The 25,727-nt window shown below is 35.3% G+C and overlaps 1 protein-coding gene across 1 annotated transcript in view; it reads left to right on the top strand.

Annotated features, from left to right (window-relative positions):
* The first annotated feature begins 740 nt into the window (after nt 1–740).
* Nucleotides 741–25,727, top strand: part of ERG (ETS transcription factor ERG) — a 172,438-nt gene continuing 147,451 nt past the window's right edge. The window contains exon 1 of the mRNA XM_078146531.1: nt 741–842. The gene's annotated coding sequence lies outside the window, so the exon portion shown is untranslated. The remainder of the gene's footprint in view (nt 843–25,727) is intronic.

Raw genomic sequence — 25,727 nt, 5'->3', positions numbered from 1 at the left:
ACTGATCTAGCTAGCTAACTAGCTATCTACCACCAGTCATTTTAAACTACAAAGAACAGTACATATATTTATATAGGAAAATGTAACATCTATCACATAATATTTGTTATTATTATTATTGCCTTCAGCGTATGTTAAATTTAATATTATAATAGTGTAGCAATCCCTGTAGAGACTTTTCCCCAAATGGTATTCACTTGCTCAGGTTGGAGTGGGTCACCAAAGAACAGCTGACTGGTTGCTTGGTTGTTGTCCTTCAATCTTGAAGAGTACCAAAGTAAAGCTTGGTAGAGCTTGGAAGGCTCTACCACAAGTAAAGCACAAATAGTCCACATGAACATCTGGAATAGAGATGTCTCTAAATCTGTGCATCTCAGGTTTCTTTTGAGCTACTGCAATTCTATGTTATCTATGAGGTTAAATTCACTCCTAGAGCACAGTGTCTTCTTTGATGCAGGCATGCTGTGCTGGATGGTCCTGTGCCAGTGTCTCCTATGTCATACAATCAATTCCAAAGTTCTTCAGAGAGACCTTGAGAAAGTCCTTGTATTGCTTCTTTTTATCTCCATGTGAGCACTTGCCTCGTATGAGTTGTCCATAAAATAATCTTTTAGGAAACATAATTTTGGCATTCAAATAATGTGGCCAGCTCATCAAAATTGGGCTCTCTGGAGCAGAATTTGAATATTGGTTTTTCAGCTTGAGAAAGGACTTCAGTGTTTGGTATCTTATCTTGTCAGGTGATCTTCAGAATCCTCCTAAGAAAATTCAAATGGAAGCAATTCAGTTTCCTGGCATGGCACTGGTATACTATCCACGTTTTGCAGGCATACAACAATGAGGTGAGTACAATGGCTCTGTAGACCTTCCGTTTGGTAGGCAGTCTAATACCTCTTCTCTCCCACACTTTCCTTAGGAGCCTCCTAAACACTGAGCTAGCTCTGGCAATGTGTGCATCAACCTCATCAGCTATGTGTACATCCATGGAAAGCATATTGCCAAGGTAAGTGAATTTATCTACAGCATTCAAAATTTCTCCATTTGCTGTAACCAATGGTTCCATGTATGGATGGTATGCTGCTGACTGGTGGAGAACCTTTGTTTTCCTGTTGTTAATTGTCAGGCCAAAATTAACACAAGCAGCAGAGAATTGATCCATATTTTGTTGCATCTCAGCTTCAGAGAATGCATTGGATGCAAAATCATCTGTGAGCAAAAGAATCATAGGCCAACTTTCTCTCCACTTTAACTTTGACTTGTAGCCTTTTCAAATTAAATAATTTACCATCAATGTAATAGCTGATCTTGTTGTCCTCGTTGAAGGTGTCTGACAACATGGCTGAAAATGTTATGCTAAAAAGCATGGGAACAAGCACACAGCCTTGCTTCACTCTGTTGGTGACTGGGAAAGTGTGAGAGCATTATCCATTATCCAGAACCTGTACAAGCAGCTAGGTAGCACAGTGGATAGAGCACTAGCCCTTGAGACAGGGCCTCAGACACTTACTAGGTATTATGACCTGGGCAAAGTTATTTACTCCCTATTATCTCTATAAACCCCTCAACAACAACAACAACAACAACAAATTGACATACAATACTGAAGAACTTCTCTGGGGAGCTAAAATTTGCCATTATTTCCCATAAGCCTTCAGAACTGACAGTATCAAAGGCCTTGGTCAGATCAATGAATGTTGTATACAGACCTCTATTCTGCTCTTGTCATTTCTCTTGGAGTTGTTGGGTAGCAAACACCATATCAACCATTCCACACTGACTTCAAGGTAGAAAACCATCTTCCAGGTGAAGGATAAGCTCTGGGAAGGAGGATTCTGGCAAGAATCTTGCCAATAATGATGAAGAGAAAGACATGCCCTCCCACCCTGTGATCATCATAGGACAATCTATTTTCTTTACCTTTTGAGATGGTCAATGGAGGCATCCTTGAACTCCTACTCCTCTTGCCATATAATAGGGAAAATTTCAGTCAGCTTTTATATGAGCAGCAGATCCCCTGCCTTGTAAATCTCAGCTGGAATAGAATCAGTACCAGGTACTTTGACTCGTGAGAGGAGTGTAATAGCATTCACAACCTCTTCATCAGTTGGAATTCAGCTAAAGAGGGATTGGCTTCAGCCTGAGGTATTTGGTTAGTGGCTTCAGCATTGATTGATAATGGCATGTTGAGAATACTATGAAAGTGTTCAGCCTCTCTCTCCAGAATCATGTCCTTGTCACTAATCAATGTGGTTACATAGTACTGAATAGCTGAGATGTGCTACAGGCCTTTGGCCCATAAATAGCCTTCAAGGCACCATAAAAGTGCTTTGTCTTGTTATTATCAGTGCAAAATTAAATTTCATCTGCCTTTTTACTGAGCCAAGAATCCTGCATCTTTTTAAGTTTTGCTTGCACTTTACTTTTGATGGAGTTAAATCCTGCCTTCTTATAAACAGATTAGCTATCCTGCTGGTAAACACTGTGGAGATCTTGTTTTTAATTTAGCAGCTTCTTCATTTCCCCATCATTTTTTATCAAATCCATCTTAATATTTGTGAGTATTCTGGCCCAGATGAGTAAAGCAAATCTCTGAAAGCTGCCCACTCCTTTTCTGCTCCATTGTTGCCAACTATGTCGGCTCAGCTTTCCCTCCAACTTAACAACGAACTTTTCTCACTGAGAGAATTGTACCCATTATAATCTGTTGACATTAAGTCTTCTGGTAGTCATAATTCCTTGGGGATTGCTCTTACATTGAATGCAAATATTTAGCTTGGAGAGGATAAGTTTGTGATCAGTTCAGCACTCTGTGCCACACATTACCTTAGTCACTTCCACATCCTGTCTGTCTCTTCTACTTCCAAGGACATAATCTATCAAATGCTAATATTTGCTGTGAGGGTGCATCCATGAAGTTTTATTGCATTTAGGTGAACAAAGACAGTGCTGGGGATGAGAAGGTCATGAGATGCAAGTCTTCAATAGTAATTGACCATTGCTGTTGCTGTTCCTGACTCCATTCCTCCCTAGGATTCCTTGCCGTGTCTGGTAGTCTGTGCCTACTCTTGCACTAAAGTCATCTGGAATTACAAGCTTGTCCTCTTTTGACACATTGATGATGAAGGTCTTCAGGTCTTCATAAATTTTTTCTTTGACCTCATCAGGGTTTGTCATGATGGGAGCATATGCAATGACGATGGTGGCATGGCACTTTCCTGCAAGTGGCAATCTCTTTGTCATGAGCCTGTCATTCACTCCTTTTGGTAAGAGCAGAAGTTTGTTGACTAGATTAGTTTTGGTTGCAAAACCTATGCCAGCTTCACAGCACTCCCCTTTACTGTGGTGACTCCAAAAAAACATGTATCCAGTTCCGACTTCTGTAAGCTGACTTTCATTTGCCAGTCTTGTTTCACTTAGGGCTGCTATTTGGAAGTGATACCTGCTGAATTCCCTCCCAACAAGAGCTATTTGTCTTTCAGGTCTACTGGATTTCATGTTGTCCATAAGTGTGTATACATTCCATGTACCAATGGTGAGTGGAATCATTTTTGCAAAGGTTTTTTATAGTTTTTTTGTGTGTTTCAACTATAGGGTAGGATCCCACTTGATGTGGTAAGCAGACCAGAATTGGGTGAGGCAGACAATTTTTAGGGCACTTTTCTAGCCCCTTCCTCACAATAGGAGTTGAGGAGTGCAGTCCTTAAAAAAGGCTGATCAGACACTCGGCCTACTGAATCCCACTGTTGCTTCAGTCCAGTGAGAAGATAATTCTATGGCCCAGGCTACCTGTGTGTGGGGTTGTGACCGCAGCTCCCAGGGTATCCATACCTGCTGCTTCATCACTTGCCTTTTGCCACAGGACTCTAAGATAGGTAAAAATGGTAAAGTGATATGAGTGATACCTTTTGATTGGCTCATAAGTTGTATTTAAGTGAGGCAGAGTAGAGCAAAGTCATTGGCCTCACTCTTTCTTCCTGAGTTATCAGAGTCAAGATGACTGGTGATGGTTCAGGATGCAGTGTATGACTTTGGGGTCTTTGATGTATAAGCAAACTCTAAGCAATCCACAGTGCCTGCTTCAGTGGTCTTCATGGCCATTGGAGGAATTTTTTTTTGTTTGCCCATTGTGTTGTTGGAAGTCTTCACAGGCTTAGGGTAGACACTCCCCCACCCCTAACTCACTGAAGAGGTTGAGACCCCTCAGTTACCCTACATCTGGTTTTGCCTGTTTACCAAAACTGTTTACTAGGGTGTGGCCACTGTGCTTGCTACAGTTTCTTGGATCTACAGGTGAGAGTTGGGTGTATCAGGTAGACATCAAAGGTGAAAAGTAACCCTGAAAAGGGTTTAGCAGCCCTCATACTGGTCTTCCCTGAGTATACCCTACACCCCAATAACTGAGTACTGCTATTTTGAGAAGCTAGGGGTAGCCTTAAGGGATTATATGACACTACTGTCATTAACAAACTCCACAGATATACTCCCCATTAAAAATCAGGCAAATAAACTTAATTAGCCTTCTAGAAAAGTTATTTTGCAGGGAGGAAGGTAGGAAAGCCAATTGATAGACATAAGAGCATTACAGTTATAGGGTAGAGCCAGAGAAAATGCCATTGCATGTTATGTATTTCATTATATTTCACCATGAATCCACTGGAATTGTGGAGGGTCCTTGTGTTGATCATAATTCCTAAATTTTTCAAAGTTGATTGTCTTTACATCATTGTTATTGTAAAAACTATTCTCTGGCACTGCTTACTTCATTTTGCATCAGTTCACACAAATCTTCCCAGGTTTTCTTGAAATCATTAATTTCATCATTTCTTACAGTATAATAGTATTACATCACTGCTATTTTCTTTATATTTCTCTCTAGTTTTCATGACATTGATCTCTCCTGGTTCCCTTCCTACTTATTTGACTATTCCCTTTGTTTTCTTTGCTGGATCATTATCCACATTATGCCCACTAACACTGGGGTCCTTCAAGGAGACTTCTTTTCTCCCTCTATATTATTATCTTCTTTGTTAAAAAATATTTATTTATTAGTTATTTTAAGCATTCTTTTCTTATGAAATTTTGAGTTCCAGATTTTCTTCCTCTTTTCCACCCCTCCCTCATCTACTGAGAGGACAAGCAATATATACATGTGAAACATACAAAATGTGTTTCCATATTGGCCATATCTCAAAACAAAGCAAAAGAAAGAAAGAAAATGATTCAATTTTAACTCAGAGTTCAATAGTTTTCTCTGTGGAAGTGGAAACCATTTTTTCATCATGAGTCCTTTGCAATTGTCTTGGATCATTGTGTTGATCAGAGTTGCCAAGTGTTTCACAGCTGATCATCTTTACAATAATGTTGTTACTGAGCTCTCAGTTCTTCTTACTGCATGCTGCATCAGTTCATATAGATCTTACTATGTTTTTCTCACCCCCATCATATCTTATAGCACAAAAGTATTCCATTACATTTATATGCCACAACTTGTACAGCCATTTCCCATTTGATGAGCATCAGCTTAATTTCCAATTCTTTGCCACCACAAAAAGAGCTACTATAAATATTTTTGTACGTATTGGTCCTTTTCCTGATCTGCTTGGGATATAGGCCTTGTAGTGATATTGCTGAATCAAAGGGTATGCACAGTTTCATGGCCTTTGGGCATGGTTCCATATTGTTCTCTAGAATCATTGGACCAGTTCATTACTCCATGAACAGTTCATCAATGTACTATTTTCTCTCATGCCCTCCAGTATTTGTCATTTCTGATAGGTGTGAGATGGTACCTCAGAGGTGTTTTAATTTATCTTTCTTTAATCAATAGTGATTTTGAGCATTTTTTCTATAGAATTATAAATAGCTTTTTCTGAAAACTTCTCACTCATATCTTTTGACCATCAATCATTTGAGTAATGGCTCATTTTTAACAATAAATTTGACAGCTCCACATATATTTGAAAAATGAGGCTTTTTTCAGGGTAACTTGCTTTAAAAATTTTGATCTTCATTGTCAGTGGTATCTTTTAGCAAAATGTACTTTCCCTGATTATCTCTTCTAATTAGGTCTAATTTTGCTTTTGCTTTGTCTGAGATCATGATTACTTCCCTTGCCTTTTTTTTTTTTTAACTTCAGCTGAAGCGTAATAGATTCTGCCCCAGCCATCTATGTTTTAACTCTGGGTATCTTTCTGTTTCAAGTGTATCTCTTGTATACAACATATTGATGGATTCTGGTTTCTAATCCATTCTGCTATCTGCTTCCATTTTATGGTTTAGCTCATCCCATTCATATGCACAGTTATGATTGCTAACAGAGTATTTCACTCCATCCTATTTTCTTCTGTTTATCCTTCTCTCTCTTTTCTATACTGCCCTTCCTCAAAATTCTATTTTGCTTCTGAACACTGCCTCCCTTAATCTGTCCTCTCTTTTATCATCCTCCCCTTCCCCATACCTCTTCCTTTTCTCTGTTGGTAAGATAGATTTCTAAACACAACTGAGTATGTATATGTGTTCTTCCCTCTTTGATCCATGTCCAATAAGTGAGGCTTAAATATTGCCTGTTACACCCTTATTTGCCCCCTACTGTAAAAGCTTTTACTTACATGCCTTTTTTATGTGAGAAATTTTTCCCCATTCTGTCTCTACCTTCCCCTTCTCTCAGTGCATTCCTCTTTCATATCTATCTATCTATCTATCTATCTATCTATCTATCTATCTATCTATCTATCTATCATCTATCTAATTTGGAGATCAACCCCACATAATCACTATATACTTTTTAATGTTTATGTAGATGCCTTCTAAGTGCCTTAATATGAATGAAGGTCTTAGGGGTTACATGTATCATCTTCCCATATAGGAATGTAAATAATTTAACTCTATTGAGTCCATTATGATTACTCTTTCATATTTATCTTTTTATTATTTGCTTGAGTCTTCTGTTTGAATGTCAAGTATTCTAGTCAGCTCTGGTCTTTTCATCAGGAATGCTTGGAATTCCTCTATTTCATTAAATATCCATTTCCCCCCCGTTGGATAGGTTATTCTTGGTAATCATAGCCCCTTTGCCTCCTGGAATATCATATTCCAAGCCTCGTGCTTTAATGTGGAAGTTGTTAAATTTTGTGCTATCCTGATTGTGGCGCCATGATATTTGAATTGTTTCTTTCTGGCTACTTGCAATATTTTCTCCTTGGCCTGGGATCTCTGGAATTTGGGTATAATATTTCTGCAAGTTTTTATTTTGTGATCTCTTTCAAGAAGTAACTGAGGGGAAGCTAGGTGGCACAGTGGATAGAGCACAGGTTTCTCAAATTGCTGTTTTCAGAGCTAGGCCTGGGGGTCTGCAAGTTTTTAGTGCTTACAAAGTGGTGCAATCCTGGGAGAGATATGGTCACTGCTCTCCTGGTATGCATTCTAGCCTTTACTCAGGAAGTTCCCCTGCCACCACAAGTACTAATGCTCCTCTTGACTGTGAAACTGTAACCACGTCCCCTGCTCTCCTGCAGCCACAAGTGCTAGTGCTCCTCTCTGCCCTGGAACTATGACTCAGTACTCCTTATGGGCAATTGAATTGCCAATCAGTGCCAGCTACACACAGTTCCAGCAAAGAGTCTTTTCTAATCTCTTTTTGTCCAGGTGTCTGATTCCTTTACTATTTCTGGAATGAGAGTTCCCAAAGGTGCTGCTGTTCCTATCACGGGCACCTCCAGGGCCCATGAGGTGCTCCTGCCACCACAGTGTTATAGAGCTTTCTTAAGTTGTCTTAGGCTGGATAAATGTCTCCTTCTGACCTTTTGTTGGCTCTGCTAATCCAAAATATGATTTGAGGTGTTATTTTAAAGTTGCTTGAAGGGAAATGTTGGGAGAATTCAGTTGGGTCCCAGCCTGTACTCCACCATGTGGCTCTCCCTCTATATTATTTCCCTTGCTGATCTCATTACCTCCCATGATTTCAATTATCATCTCTGTGCAAATGACATTCTAGCTCTAACCTCTCCTCCTAACAACAAGTGTTTAGGATCTTCAATCATATCATTTCATGTCATCTGCAAAAAAGAGACAGTTCTATTACCTCATTGTCCATTCTGATTCCTTCTATTTATTTTTGTTCTCTTACTGTTATTGCTAGGATTTCCAACATGCAATTTATAGCAGTAAATAAATATAGTAACCTTGAATTTGACAAGTGTAAAGGCAAATTTTTGGGATAAGAATGCATCATTTTGCAAAAAAAAAATTGTTGGGAAAGCTAGAAAGCAGTATGGTAAAAATTGGGCGTAGACCAATATCTTACACCATCTACCAAGATAAAGTCAAAATGAACACATGACCTAGATACTAAGGGAAATATTCCAAGAAAATTAGAACACAAAATATAATATACATATCAGTCTTATGAGTAATTTATGAATTAACAAGAGATAAAGAGCATTATGAGGTATAAAATGTGTACTTTCAATTACATTAAATAAAAGCAAATGTACAAATAAAAAAAATATAGCCAAGCTCAGAAGGAAAGCAGAAAATTGGGGGGAAAATTTTATAGACAGTTTCTCAAAGGTCTCATATCTCAAATATATAAAAAACTTTGTCAAATATATAAGAATATGAGTCATTCCTCAATTGATCAAAAGATAGGATGAAAAGATATGAACAGGCAGTTTTCCAATGAAGAAATCAAAACAATTTATAGTCATATAAAAAAATGCTCTATCACTATAGATTAGAGAAATGCAAATCAAAATAACCTTGAGATACCATTTTGTACCTATCAGATTAGCTAAAGTGATAGAAGGGGAAAGTCACAAATGTTGGAGGGAAAGTGGTGAAATTGAGACACTAATTCATTGTTGGTTGAGCTGTGAACTAATTCAACCATTTTGGAGAGCAATCTGTAATTACGTCCAAAGAGTTAATAAAATGATGTATATCCTTTGACGCAGCAACACCACTATTAAGTCTGTTTCCCAAAATGATTAGAGAAAAATAAAAACAACCTAAATGTTCTAAAATATTCATAGCAGCTCTCTTTGTGGTGGCAAAGAGCTGGAATTATGGGAATGTTCATGAGTTGGGGAATGGTTGAACAAATTGTGGTGTTATAATCACAATTCAATACTACTCTGCTATAAAAATGATGAGCTTAGTGATTTTAGAAAAACATGGAGAGATGTGTACAAAATAATGAAGAGTGAAATGAGTGGAACCAAGAGAACATTGTATACAGTAACAGCAATATTGTTTTAAGAACAACTTTATGAATTAACAAGAGATAAAGAGCATTATAATTTGATCAACTAAGTCATTTAGAGTATTTATCCAAATTAACTACAAAGGATGTATTAAGAAAGATACTATCTGCCTCCAGAGAAAGAACTTAGAAATAGAAGTCATGTATGGTATGGTTTTACGTGTGTGTGTGTGTGTGTGTATCCACATATTTGTGTCTAATCATAGTTATTTCTAGGGTAGGTATGTAAGGGAGGAAGGGAAAAATTATTAAAAGTGCCCAGCAGAGAATAAAAGAAAATGTAGAAGGAAGCACAGACAGCAGAGTAGCTTTGAAAATGAGTAGTACCTGTCATATAGTTAAAAAAATAAACTGAATTGTAAATTCATAGTTTTATAGCAAATTCTCTTTTCAGATTGTGCTATGTACATGGACATGTTCTTTTTTTGTCTTTATATTTTAAATTCAAAATGGAAAAAAAAATTGTCATATGTGCATTTCCCCCCAGATAACAGGTTGTCAAATTTACTAGCACATTCCTAGATTGAGATATCTTCTCAGGTTTCTTCTTTTGGGCTATAATTTATTCTTTCAACTCTACAAAATTAATTTTTGATTTTCTTTGTATTCTTTTTAATTTTTTTTTGCATTTCTTTGTATGGTTGTTCTTTCTATTGTTGTAGTCATTGAGTGTATTGATTTCTTAATTCTACTTACTTCAGCCTGCATCAGTTCAAGTGTCTTTCATGTTTCTTTGTATTCATCATCTCCTACATTACAGTAATATACCAATTCATACATGTACCATAATATGTTTAGCCATTCCCCAGTCGGTGATTATCTACTTTGTTACTGATTCTTTGGTATAACAATAATTGCTGCTATAAATATTTTGGCTTTTTTCTTATTGTTGTCCTACTTGTTGTATTAAGCCTTGTCATGGCATCTCTCAATAAAGGGTATGAACATTCTAATCACTTTGTTTTCATAATTTCAAATTGCTTTCTTAAATGTTTTTCCTGATTGAAAGCTCCACCAATGTACTGGTGTGCCTATCTTTCCACAGTCCCTCCAACATTGCCTATTTCCATCCTTTATCATTGCCAATTTTCAAGGTTTGAAGTAAGAGTTTTGAAGTTAGAGTTTTTTTGACTCACATTTCTTTCATATGGTTATTAAAAGTTTACAATTCTTCTTCTGAGAACTATTTTTTCATGTAAGGTAGCATGTTTCTTCATGAATCCTCTGCACCTGTGGTAGGTTATTGCGTTAGTCAGAGTTTTTTCAAACTTTTTTGTCTTTGTGATACTGTTATTGTATAAATTGTTTCCTCATTCTACTCAATTCACTCTATCAGTTCATACAAGTCTTTTCAGGTTTCTCTTCAACCACCCCCTTCTTCTTTTTTTTTAATAGTTCAATAATATTCTACTACATAGATATTTTTCCACATACACATGTATATATATGTATTTTTTAAATCGAGCCATTAAATATTATTTTGTGGTTAACTTCTTTTAAATAATAATGGATAGTTTTGTGAAAGAAGCAACAAAAGTTTGTTAATAATAATACTAGTAAGACATGAATGTAAAAAGACAAGTTGAGAACCAGAGAGCTTGCTTAAACTGTTTTTTCTTTTTCTCTTTCTTTCTTTCTTTCTTTCTTTCTTTCTTTCTTTCTTTCTTTCTTTCTTTCTTTCTCTCTCTCTCTCTCTCTCTCTCTTTCTTCCTTCTTTCTTCCTTCCTTCCTTCCTTCCTTCCTTCCTTCCTTCCTTCCTTCCTTCCTTCCTTTCTTTCTTTCTTTCTTTCTTTCTTTCTTTCTTTCTTTCTTCCTTTCTTATGGAAAAACAGCTAGAATTCAATATTGGAAAAAAAGTAGAGTGAGGGTTTACATCTTTATTGCATGAGCATAGACATAAATTAGATTAAATATGTTTTGGAAATGTTGGCAATACAAGCTTTTGTAGGCATATTTTAGATATTGGAGGCATATTTAATTTCTTGTTTTCATTCCAATCTGTCCTTTTGTTTATGTTGCAATTTCTCAGTTGAATTAAGGAGGAAATAATTTTTCAATAGACAAAATATTTATCTGATAAATCAATTGATAATCTAATTCAAGAGTTCACATTTGCATTCAGATACCTTGATAAGATCTTCACAAATTTATCCATGTTAATTTGTACCATACAGTCTTAATTTTCACATATATATATATATATATACATATATACATATATATGTACAGATCTTGTATGTATATAAAATTTATATTTATATAGATATTCAAAGATAGAATTTATTCTTAAAATTCTTCATTTGGCAAGGTGGGAAAGCAGCACTTGTCTACTTGGATCTCTATGTGATTAAAAGTAGCACTACTTGCTTAAAAATTTTGGAGTTATGCAATTATTTCATTTACTACCTTTTTTTGGAAGAAGACACTGAAAATACGGAAAGATTATGTTTTTCCTTATTTTCCAACTGTCTCAGATGTTAACTTTCGTTAAACAAACAGAACTGATTAAAAGATATAGTTCAGACTCAGTCAATATTAAGGTAAATTGAGTGTTTTCTATGAATCCAATCCTACCTCCTTGAAGCAAAAGTTTATGAGCTTCTGAACATTTTAACACCATGTCCATAAACGTATAAAGCCAAATTCTTTCTTTTCAAAATATTTTAGGATTTGGGAATTGGACTGATCAGTGTTTGAATACATTTTGAGGTTAGTGGGTATTTTTTGGAGGGACTTTCAGGCTTAAAGATAACTGAGACTTTTTTTGACATGGCCAATGTGGGAATTTTTTTTTTTTTTGCTTGACTACATAGTACAACACATGCATGTTAAGTTAAAATGTCCTTTCTTTCTTTCTTTCTTTCTTTCTTTCTTTCTTTTTTCTTTCTTTCTTTCTTTCTTTCTTTCTTTCTTTCTTCCTTCCTTCCTTCCTTTCTCTATCTTCCTTCCTTCCTTCTTTTTCCTCTCTTTTTCTTTTTCTTTCTGTATTGGGGGACATGGGAGGGTGAGGATATAAATGTTTATTAATTGAAACCAAAAAAACTCCCATGAAATTGTATTTTCTTCTGAGAGCTGCATCAGCAGTAGATATGAGTGACACAATTAAAACCATGAAGTTACTTTCTTTTTGTTATTTTTACTGGAGGAGGAAAGGAGACTCTTTTATGTAGCAAACATTATTCTTGCAGTCATAAAAAAGAAAATATGAATGCTATATATGTTGTTGATATAATAACCTTGCTTCAGTTAAATTTAAATAGTTACTTAATGTAACTATTACCTAGAAATCAAGTGGGGGACATACTTTCTCTCTCTCTCTCTCTCTCTCTCTCTCTCTCTCTCTCTCTCTCTCTCTCTCTCTCTCTCTCTCTCTCTCTCTCTCTCTTTCTCTCTCCCCTCTTTCTCTAGTTAGCATTGTATGGCTAACTGCAACTTGCAGTTAAAAGTATATGGTGTGTTGCAGAAAAACTTCAAGTGTTTGGCATATAATGAGTTTAATAATTTAAATATATTCTGAGTCACACTATCCTGTTTTTTTTTATCAACAAGGAGAGACGAGCAAAATCAATTATTTCAGATTTTAAAATGTTTTCCAATACAACATTTTCTCAGTCTGTCAAACAGATTCTTATAATGAGAACAAAATCAATGAGAACATACTTCAAGGGAAAATTTTTGCATTTGATTCCAGTGATGGAATTGATAATGCATGGGATTTTATTTTTAAGTTCTTTGATTTGAAAATGGACCTTTGGGAGGCAGTGTGGCATAGTGGATGAAATGATAAAGTTGGATTCAGGAAGCCTAGGTTAAGATCCCAACTCTGACAATTATTAGCTGTGTCACATTAGCTTCTCTAAGTTTCAGTTTCATTATATGTACAATAAAGTGGACTATTTTTAAGTTCCCTTCTTGCTCTAAATCTACTATTCAATGAAATGTAAAGTGAATGAAATTTTGAAGAAATGATATCCTAATATTTTTTTTTAAATTTAGCTCAGTTTTCATTTGTAAGCTATGAAGATTTATTGACAAATGAAATTGTGCCTACTAGTAGTTAAGGTTTTTAGTGAAAGAAAAGAAAAACTGATTTGAAAAAAGCATCTATTTCCCAGGAAATAATAATTTAAAATCCCAGTTATTGGATTGTAGGCTGTGGTAATTCATAGAATACCTATTTTGGGGATATGAGAAATTAGTGTTGATAACCTATTATTGGAAACAAGTTTTGCTTCTATTCTCTACTAATGTATCTGGTCTGGGGATCTGAGGCACTAAAATTTACATTCTGAAATCTCTTACCTTTTTGAGTATAGGTTTTGTTCCTAGAAGAGGGAGCCCATAAACTGGATTAGAAGAGTGTATTTGATGTACTCCTATAAAGAACGGAAGGTTTTGTGTTCAGATCAGCACTGCTGAAGTGTTCTTTCAACTTGGAAAAGCCATGAATTGTCACTAGGAGTTATTTTGTACCTCATGAAGGAAGGGACAAACTTGTAAAGGATTTATGTACCATTTGCAGCAATTTTTCATTGAGTGCTCTCAAACTGAAGAATGTACTATTTTTTTTCTTTGAAAAATTTAGTCTACTATTCAGAACAACTCTTGTTCTAAGAAGTTGTATATTTAAAGAGATAAGGAAGAAAAAATGAAGAAAATAAAAGTAAGATGAGGAAAAGACTTAAATTAAGGACTACAAATTAACAATTAGGATTTTTCACTGCAAAAAGTTTGTTTAGAACAATTTTTAAAAGAGTTAGAGTTTAGGAATAACTTAAGAAATTCCAAAAATTTACAATGGCAATATTGACTTTATTATGCTTTCCTTTATACCATCTCAGTCTCTGATGGGAGCAGGTTCGTAATTTAGCTTAGTTCCAACCTGGTCTCACCAAGTTTCATGAAGGCTGATGGATTTTTCCTCTCAATTTTGGTGGTTTGCATTCAGAAGGCCATTCTTAAAGCTATTCCTTGGACCTCAAAAAGCATTATTGCTGGGCTGGTTGTAAAATCTAATTTGGACAATGACTTCTGAATTCCTGTGGCTCATTCTACTGACCTTTCAAAACTCACAAGTTTGGAGTCTATTCTGTTTACCTAGCATGAAAAAGAGCAAATTCATAAATCAAGGACAGAAAGCGGTTTTAGGGAGCCATATGGCCTCAATGAACAAAAGGCCCCAAGGCCTTTCTCCTTTTCTCATTGTCTTCCACTGCTCTCTGTGTAAACAGAATAGTTAAATAGACAATGCGTTGACAATGAGTTGAGGTTATATAACATAAATTTGTGGTGGATTCAGGCAGCTTTGTTTCTTTCTCCAAAATTTTTCAGTAGTGTGTGAATGAGGATGAAAGTAGTTGGTGGGAGTCATCCAAGGATAAGCTTTGGTAGGGCAAGATCAATGATAAGATAAGGGAAAAAGAAACTCAAGAGAAGAAGACAGTGCAGAATTAAATTGGTCATATTGCTCATTACATTGATAAGAGTTCTCAATGCTTTCAAAATTGTTTCTCTTTACAATATTGTTTTTGTGGTGGTACAAATTATTTGCATGTTTCCATTCACTTTAGTCTGTATCATTTCATGCAAGTCTTGCAGATCTCATTAAATCTATCCCTTTTTTAAATTCATTTTTCAAGAGACAACAATCTATTATATTTATTTGCCATAATTTATTCAGTCATTCTCCAGTTGATGAGCACCAACTTTGGTAGCAGTTCTTTTGTAACACAAAGTACTACTCTATGTATTTACATATATATATATAATATAATATATATATATATATACATATATATATATATATATGTATATTATATATATTATATATATACATATATATATATATATATATGTATATAATATATATAATATATATACATATATATATATATATATATATATGTATATATATATATATATATATATATATATATATATATTATATATAATATATGAGTCTTTTCCTTCTGCCTATGGTCACTTTGTTATATAAGTGTACCAGGAAGAACTCAGTATTTGACAAAAATTACTGGGAAAATAAAACAGCAGTCTGGCAGCAGCGAACTATATTCTAACAAGTTTAACCAAGTTAAACTTCCAAAGTATGCATGACATAGATATAAAAGGTCACATCATCAACAAATTTCAGGAGCAATAAAAAAAATCTGATCTATTAACAGGGGAAAAGTTGTTGACTAAACAAATAAAGAGGACCACACAAAATAAAATGAATTATTTGGAATATACAAAATTTTAAAAGTTTTTTGCATGAACAATCTAATGTAAATAAAGGGGAAATGTGTAAGTGGTAAAAAAATCTATATAACATGTTTCTCTGAAAAAGGTCTCACTTCCAAGATATATGAGAATTAATTCAAAGACTATCATTTCCCAAAGATTAGTCAAAAATGAACAGGCAGTTTTCAAAGGAAGAAATCTGAACTATCAACAATCATATTTTTAAAAATATTCTAATTTACTATTAATTAAAGAAATGCAAGCTGAGGTTCTATTTCATACCTATCATACTGGTAAAGATGACAAAAAGAAGAAAATACCAAGTGTTGAAGGGACTGTGGTAAAACTATTCGTGGAGCTGTGAATTTGTCCAAACATTGTGGAAAGCAATTTGGAGCTATTCCCAGAAAATTACCAAGCTGCACATAGCCTTTGACCCAGCTATACCACTACTAGGCTTATATTTTAAAAAAAATCAAAGGAAATGAAAAAAATCTATATGTACAAAAGTATTTATAGTAATCTTTTTCATGGTTGCCAAAAAATGGAAACAAAGGGAGTACTCAAAAAGAATACTCAATTATTGAGGAATGATTAATGAATATGCATGTAATGGAATATTATTATACCACAAGAAATTATGAAGTGGACAATCTTAGAGGAAACTGGGAGGGTTAATAAACTCATACAGAGAAAAATGAGAGCTTAAAGAACAATTATACAAGGATAACAACATTATAGAGAAAAGTATCTTTGAAAGATTTTAGAAGCTGATCAACACAATGATAAACCACAAATAAAAAATGAAGATGAGACAGGTCATTCACTTCCTGACAGAGATAATTAACTTAAAATACAGAAAAACATGCATTTTTGGACATAACATGGGAATTTGTTTTTCCAGATTCCATACACACACATATTGAGGGTTTTGTCTTGTGTGTTTCTTAAAAACTTGCTTAATGAGTAGAAAGGTAGTAAGAGGGTCAGATTAATTTTAAACTATGTGTTAATTGAAAAAAATTTTAAAAATTAACAAAATTGAATGACTACTTGCTAAGTTTGTCATAAATAATGTTTTCATGTTTCTGCTTACTTCACTTTGCAAAAGTTTATGTCTTCTATTATCTCTTTTATATTCAACATATTCCCCATTTCTTATAGTGCAGTAATATCATGTTCCATTCATTTAACATTTTCAACCATTCTCCAATTGATGGATATATACTTTATTTGCAGTTCTTTGCTATTACAAAAAAGTGCAGCTAGGAATATTTTGGTGTATATGGACCTTTTTTAAAAAAAAAATTACTGACCTCTCTCACATCTAACAATGTAATTGCTGCATCCAAATTTCTGGACATTTTAATCTCAGAATTGGTTTTTAAGCCCATGATGTTTAAAGTCTAATCTAGAAGTGAAATATTGATAAAATAGTACATATTCAATTTGCTACCCTTAAGTTTTTTGGTCTCTTCCCTCTATACCTATATTGATTCAGATACACGGTATGTGATCATGACAGTTAATGGAATGTGGAATAAATTGATTAGGAAAACAACCCTCCACTAGTCATCAGTAATTATTTCTCCAGAGCACACATACCAGCAGCTTCTAAAATAATTGCCACATGACCAAATGATAAAATTTAATTTGTTTGATTTCATGATATAAATATTTTTTTCCACAAATAAAATCAATGTAGTTAAAATTAGAAGAGACATCATTAAGTAGGAAAAAAAACTTTGGAGCAAGTGTCTCTGATAAAGATTTGATATCCCAGACATATAAGGAACTGCCATTTCCCAAATTCAAGTAATCAACACAGAGACAGAATAATTTCCAAATTATTAACTGAAAAATGTTGTAGTGGAAACAATATCCTAAACCCATGCCCCATGTAGTCTGGCTAGTTTGTTTTTCCTTAAAAGACACTGAAACCATCCTTCAGATTTAATTGGCTGAGGGGAATACTTGGGCTGTTGATATCACTCTTTCCTCTCCTGAGTGCAAAACACCCAGTAAGAGGTCTAGGCACTTTATGATCCTTAGCTAGGGGTTACAATGAAAACAGTTAATGCAAGGGGTCTTCATTCAGCTGAATCAATTTGGGGTATCTTTAATGTATATCCTTGTTAAATAATCTTCTACTATGATTGAGTAAACCTCCCTTGGTTAATTGTTGAATAATGTGTGGGTGTCTTATTTTGTTCTACCATTTAATAAAAAAGTACCAAGAGATTGGCCTTTGATAGGCCGGGACAAATGCATATTAAAGCAACTCTGAGGTTCTACTTAATACCTGTGAGATTGTTAAAGATGTCAAAAAAGGAAAATGACAGTTGCTACAGGGACTAGGAGAAGATAGACAAACTGGCATACTGTTGGTGGTATAAAATTGGTCTAGCCATTGTGGAAAGCAATTTGAACTATGTTCCTAAAGTCAATAAGCTTTTCCTACCCTTTTGCTCAGGAATATAACTACTAGGTATATACCTCAAAGATATCAAAGAAAGATGAAAGAGATCTATATTTACAAAAATATTTATATCAGATCTTTTCTTACAGCAAAAACTAGGAACAAAAAGGCACATTTTATTTGGGGAATAAATAGCTAAACAAATTATTGCTTATGAATGCATATTATTATGCCATAAATGATGAAAGAGGTGATTTTAGAGAAACCTAGGAAGGTTAACATGAACTAATGCAGATGAAGATGAGTATAGAAATAGGAGAGCATTTTATACAATTGCTAAAGCATTGTAATGAAAACCAACTTTGAAAGAGTTAACTAATTGACCAAGCCCTATTTCAAAGTACCAATGCTTTTAGCATGCTACCTATTTCCTTTGAGTAATGGATCCAAAGTTCAGAATGAGACACACATTTTTGGATGTGGCAAATGTATGTATTGTTTATGTTTGATTATGCTTATTTGTTACAAGGATTGTGGTTATTTTAATTGCAAGAAATTCAAAGTGGGGATGAGAATCAGCAATAGTTTTACCAGCACCCCCACCAAAAAAGAAAAGACAAGAAGGATCATTGAAGCAATTTATAAAACACACAGAAAAGAACAGATTAGAGCTGAAGGAAATGTAGGCGAACAGGACAACTTTGAAAGAAATACATTAATTTTACTATGTATGTATGTTTGGGTACTTATATATTTAAAAGCAAGATTATATAAATTATGTAATAGAGATTTAGTGTTTTTCTCATCTTTTTTCTATTCTATTTGGTATTTGGAAATATTGTGTGTATTCATTAAATTCAGAAAAAAGGAATTGCAGACAGGTTCCCACTTTCTATAATAAAGGTGACACATTAATAGTTTTTGAGACAAACTCAGGATAATATTGATTTTCCACCATGGTGTATTGCCAGGATCTAAAAGTACAAATTAGAAGAATAGATTATAAACACAGAAACACATCCAGCCAATCACATTTTCTGTGCCTTATCTTTTGCAGAGAAGTTAGAAGCTGTCTTAGTTTTGGTCAAAGGTCTCAAGATCTGCTCATCTATGCTGCTCTGAATTACTTCAGGACAGTGGAAATATTCAGAGGTAGGGGGAAAAAAGCAAAAACAAGTAGTTAATAATAATGGTGACAGCAGTGGTGGTGGTGGTAGTGGTGACAAAGACGATAATGATCAATAATAATATCATGATGTTGACAACAATAAAAATTGGTATCTATATAGTACTAAAATTTCTAAAAAGGCTTTAAAGACAAATTATTAATTGAACAAATATCTATAGAATATTGTTATCAAAAACTCCTCAACTTCATATACTTTCACAAGAGGCAACATGGTATAGTGGATAGACAGCCAGATTTGGAGTCAAAGAAATGCTGAATTCAAGCCCTGTCTGTAATAAAATCTAAGTGCAAGTTATGTAATCTTAATGCTTTCAGGCAACTTTATACTATAAATTATAGATAAGTTGCCTGTCTGTATTGCCAGCAAGAATTCTCACCCTAGAAGGTCTTTACATAGATAACAGGTGTAGACTTTCATCTCCCTTCCTCACAAATGCTTCACATGTGCTTTACAATTTACAAAGCACACATACACATGCACACATATACATATACATATACATATATATATAATATATATATATATATATATATAGTCATTGATTCTGTTATAGCAATGTATTTTATAGATAAAAAAAACTGAAACTGAGGGATGTTAAATAAACCCACAGTCATGTGCCACTCAGAATTAAACAGAACTCTGAAGTTATATAGCCAGTAAGTTTTGAACCCAGGTCATCTGGACTCTTTTCAGTGTATGAATATTCTTACATATGTGATGGTTACTAACCTTACTCATCTTTGTTGTTGTACTTTTCAGCCTATTGTCTTATCTGATTTTGTATTATTTTCTTTAATGATGCCATTAGTGAGGAAGAATGATATAATGGACAGAATACTAGGCTGGGATTAACCTATTTTTTAAAAAATTAATTAATATATTTTTAGTTGTGAACATTTACTTCTATAAGATTTTGAGTTCCAAATTTTCTCCCCATCTTTTCCCTCCCCACCCCAAGACAGCATGCTTTCTGAATACCTTTTCCCTTAATCTGTCCTCCCTTCTATCACTGCCCCCCTTCTTCTTATCTCCTTCCTCTCTATTTTCTTGTAGGGCAGGATAGATTTCTATACCACTTTGCCTGTATATCTTATTTCCTAGTTGCATGTAAAAACATTTTCTAACATTTGTTTTTAAAACTTTGAGTTCTAAATTCTCTCTACTCACCACAATTGATTTTTTTTTGTTTTTTGTTTTTGCTAGGTAATGGGGTTAAGTGACCTGCCCAGGATCACACAGCTAGTAAGTGTTGTGTGTCTGAGGCCGGATTAGAACTCAGATTCTCCTGAATCCAGGGCCAGTGCTCTATACACTGTGCCACCTAGCTGCCCCTACCCACCCTAATTGAGAAGGCAAGCAATTTGATATAGGTTATACATGTGCAGTCATGCAAAAGACTTCCAAAATAGTCATGTTGTGAAAGACTAACTATATTTCCCTCCATCCTATCCTGCCCCTTCTCATTTTTTTTATTCTCTCCTTTGACCCTATCCTTTCTCAAAAATGTTTCCTTCTGATTACCCACTCCCTTAATCTGCCCTCCCTTCTATCATCCCCCCTCTTATCCTCTTTCCACCTATTTTTCTGTAGGGTATGATAGATTTTCATACCCAATTGAGTGTGTATGTTATTCCCTTGATAAGCCATATCCAATGAGAGTAAGATTCACTCATTCCCTCTCACCTCCTCCCCCCCTTCCCCTGCACTGTAAAAAGTTTTTCTGGACTCTTTTATGTGATATAATTTACCCCATACTACCTCTCACTTTCTCCTTCTCCCAGTATAATCCTCTCTCACCCCTTAATTTTATTTTTTAAATATCATCCCTTCATATTCAATTCACCCTGTGCCCTCTGTCTGTCTGTCTCTCTGTCTGTCTGTCTCTCTCTATATATGCATATATACACACACATATAAATGCATATACATATACATATATATGATACATATGCATCTCTTGCAACTACTCTAATACTGAGAAAGGTCTCATGAGTTACAAATATAATCTTTCCACATGGGAATGTAAACAGTTCAACTTTAATAAGTTTCTTTCCTGTTTACCTTTTCATACTTCTCTTGAGTCTTGTATTTCAAAGTCAAATTTTCTATTCAGCTCTGGTCTTTTCATCAAGAATGCTTGAAAATCCTCTATTTCATTGAATACCCATTTCCCCCCTGATGGATTATATTCAGTTTTGCTGGATAGGTGATTTTTGATTTTAATCCTAGCTCCTTTGACATCTGTAATATTGTATTCCAAACCCTCTGATCTCTTAATGTAGAAGGTGCTAAATCTTGTGTTATCCTGATTGTGTTTCCACAATACTTGAATTGTTTCTTTCTGGCTGCTTGCAATATTTTCTTCTTTACCTGGGAACTCTGGAATTTGGCTGTAATATTCCTAGCAGTTTTCCTTTGAGGATCTCTTTCAGGAGGTGATTTGGTGGACTCTTTCCATTTCTGTTTTACCCTCTGGTTCTAGAATATCAGGACAGCTTTCCTTGATACTTTCTTGAAAGATGATGTCTAGACTTTTTTTTGATCATGGTTTTCAGATAGTTCAATAATTTTAAATGATCTCTCCTGGATCTATTTTCTAGGTCAATGGTTTTTCCAATGAGATATTCCACATTGTCTTCTCTTTTTTCATTCTTTTGGTTTTGTTTTATTATTTCTTGATTCCTCATATAGTCATTAACTTCCATTTGCTCTATTCTAATTTTCAAGGAATTATTTTCTTCAGTGAGCTTTTGGACCTCCTTTTCCATTTGGCCAATTCTGCTTTTTAGGGCATTCTTCTCCTCATTGGCTTTTTAGACCTCTTTTGCCATTTGGGTTAGGCTATTTTTTAAAGTGTTATTTTCTTCGATATTTTCTTTGGGTCTCCTTTAGCAAACTCTTGACTCATTTTTCATGATTTTCTTCCATCACTCTCATTTCTTTTCCTAATTTTTTCTCTATTTCTCTTACTTGCTTTTCAGAATCCTTTCTGAGCTCTTTCAAGGCCTGAGACTAATTCATATTTTTCTTGGAGACTTTGGATGTAGGAGCTTTGACTTGGTCGTCTACTTCTGGTTGTATGTTTTAATCTTCTTTGTCACCAAAGTAAGATTCTATAATCTGAGTTTTTTTCCACCATTTGTTCATGTTCCCAACCAATCACTTGACTTTTTTTAACTCTTTGTTAAGGTAGGGCTCTGCTTCCAGTGTGGAGGGTGTACTGTCCTAAGGTTCAAGGGTTTTGTGCAGCTGTTTTCAGAGACAGTTCTAGGGACCTGTAAATTTTCATTTCTTCCAAGGTGGTATGATCAAAGGACAGATGTTTACTCCTTTCCTGACCTATGCTCTGTTCTATGAGTGACCACAAGCACTCTTTTCTGCCTTGGAACTGTGAGGAGGATTTTCTCTGCAATGCTGCCCCAAGCTCCACCACACCAGGGCTCTTCCTTACCCCAGGACCACCATCCAGGACTGTGACCCATATCCAAGCACATGCAAAGCAAGAGAATCCTGCCTTAGTACCAGCAAAGAGATTCCTGCAATCCCCATCTGATCAGCCACTTCATCTCCTGTCTATGGGCCAAGAGCTCTGGAAGCAACCACTGATGCTCTGGCTGCAGCCCTGGGGCTGTGCTAGACCAAGGCTGGACTGAGCTCCTCCTCTCTCACCCAGGTCCAACAGACCTTTCCCACTGACCTTCTAATTAGTCTTTTGCATTTGTGGTTTGAGAAGTCTGGAAACCACCACAGCTGCCCATGATTCAGTCTCTTGAGGTCTGCACAGAGTTTGCTCAGCCCATGCTGAACTGTGCTCCTCTCCTAGCCTGGTGCAACACAATTTTCCTATCAACCATGCAGGTTGTCTTGGGCTGGAAATTTGTTTCACTGTCTTTTTCTGGGTTCTGCTGCTTTAGAATGTGTTTACAGTCATTTTTTACTGGTATTTGGAGGGGTTTGGGGGAGAGCTCAAGCAAGTTACTGCTTTTACTCTGCCATCTTGGCTCCACCCCCTAACCTCTTTTTTAATTATCATGTGGCCATTGAGAGCATGTACAATCCCTGCAAGCTGCCATTTACCTGGAGGAAGAGAGATTACTTATATCATACTCTTAAAATAGACCTTTCAGGTGAAATTGGAATACTCAACTATTTTTTCTTGTATTACCCCATTAGGAGAGCTCATGTTGCCCACTGAAATATGAACTTCTAAAGTGTTAGTAGACTAGGAGGAAAATATGACTCCACCTTCATGGTGTCAATATTCAAAGCATGAGTTATTAGAGTCACTTGGCATATTATGTTTAATTAAACAGCTGTCACAATATCCCTTCTTTCATTCTTATAGTCATTTGTGTATACCAATAACTTTCATTTCTTGAACTATTTCTAGATATATGATCTAGGGGTAGGGAGGCAGGAAGAGTTGGAGAAGAGAAAGTGAGAGGCAGACAGATGCACAGGGAGAAACAGAAAGAGATAGTCAGAGACAAGGAGAGAGACAGAAATAGAGAAATAGAGAAAGAGACTGAGGAAAAATCCACAGATTTCTTTCAGTATCACTACAATAGAAAAGAGAAAAAGGTATTAAATCAGCTTACTCGTAGTGTTTTCCATGTCTTCTTTTCATTGTTTTTCCTTAACTTGTCATAATGTTGAACACCTGGGGAAAGAAAAGTATTATTATACATTTAATTTTCTTCCCTCCACCCCTGTGGCTTTTAAATTTAAAAAAAATCATTCATTTTTGATTGTTTTGTAGTTTTTCTTTAAATTTATATTGGTAGTAATATATATAGGGTTTCTTTTTGGCTCTGCTTATTTTTCTCTGAATCAGATCATGTCAAATTTTCCATATTTTTCTGCATTCATCATATTTATCATTTCTTTTATATATATATATATATAAATTTATTTATTTTTAGTTTTCAGCATTTACTTCCACAAGATTTTGAGTTCCAAATTTTCTCCCCATCTCACCCCTCTCCCCCACCCCAAGATGGCATGCATTCTGAATACCCCTTCCCCTAGTCTGCCCTCTCTTCTATCTCTCCCCCCTCCTTCTCTTATTCCCTTCCCCTTCTATTTTTCTGTAGGGCAGGATAGACTTCTGTACCCCATTTCCTGTATTTCTTATTTCCCAGTTGCATGTGAAAATCTTTTTTTTTTTGTAAATGTGTTTTTAAAACTTTGGGTTCCAAATTTTTTCCCTTCCTCCCTCCCCACCCACCCTCATTGAAAAGGCAAGCAACTCAATGTAGGTTATACATGTGCTGTTACGCATAGCTTATACATGTGCAGTTATGCAAAACACTTCCATAGTAGACATGTTGTGAAAAACTAACTCTATTTCCCTTAATCCTATCCTGCCCCCCCATTTATTCTATTCTTTCTTTTGACCCTGTCCCTCCTCAGAAGTATTTACTTCTGATTACCCCCTTTCCCAATCTGCCCTCCTCTCTATCATCCCCCTGCTCTCTTGTCCCTTCCCCCCTATTTTCCTGTAGGGTAAGACAGATTTCCATACCCAATTGAATGTGTATGTTATTCCCTTCTTAAGCCAAATCCTATGAGAATGAGATTCATTCATTCCCTCTTACCTTCCCCCGTTTCCATCCATTGTAATAGCCTTTTATTTTCTGGTTTTTTTTTTTTTGGTGAGATAATTAACCTGTTTCTACCTCTCCCTTTCTTCTTCTCCGAGTATAATCCTCTCTCATCCCTTAATTTTATTCTCCAGATATGACCCCTTAATCTTCAACTCACCCTGTGCCCTCTACCTATCTATCTATCTATCTATACATACATATAATTTTTTTCCCTCCAACTACCCTAATACTGACAAAGGTCTCATGAGTTATAAATATCATCTTTCCATGCAGGAATGTAACAGTTCAACCTTAATAAGTCTCTTATGATTTCTCTTTCCTGTTTACCATTTCATGTTCCACTTGAGTCTTGTGTTTGAAAGTCAAATTTTCTATTCAGCTCTGGTCTTTTCATCAAGAATGCTTGAAAGTCCTCTATTTCACTGAATGACCATTTTTTCCTCTGAAGGATTATACTCAATTTTGCTGGGTAGGTGATTCTTGGTTGTAATTCTATATCCTTTGCCCTCCAGAATATTATATTCCATGCCCTGCAGTCCTTTAATGTAGAAGCTGCTATCTGTGTTATCCTGATTGTGTTTCCACAATACTTGAATTGTTTCTTTCTGGCAACTTGTAATATTTTCTCCTTGACCTGGGAACTCTGGAATTTGGCTACGATATTCCTAGGAGTTTTCCTTTGGGGATCTCTTTCAGGAGGAGATCTGTGGATTCTTTCAATTTCTATTTTGACCTCTGGTTCTAAAATATTAGGGTAGTTTTCCTTGATATTTTCTTAAAAGATGATGTCTAGGCTCTTTTTTTGATCATGGCTTTCAGATAGTCCAATAATTTTTAAATTATCTCTCCTGGATCTACTTTTTTTTTTGTTTTTAGGCAGTTGGGGTTAAGTGACTTACCCAGGGTCACACAGCTAGTAAGTGTCAAGTGTTTGGTCTGAGGTCAGATTTGAACTCAGGTCCTCCTGATTTCAAGGCCGGTGCTCTATCCATTGCGCCACATAGCTGCCCCTC

The sequence above is a fragment of the Phascolarctos cinereus genome, unplaced genomic scaffold, assembly GCF_003287225.1.
Source record: "Phascolarctos cinereus isolate Bilbo 61053 unplaced genomic scaffold, phaCin_HiC Scaffold_726;HRSCAF=1367, whole genome shotgun sequence".
NCBI lineage: Eukaryota > Metazoa > Chordata > Mammalia > Diprotodontia > Phascolarctidae > Phascolarctos > Phascolarctos cinereus.
This window is presented reverse-complemented; position numbering and strand designations above follow the sequence as displayed.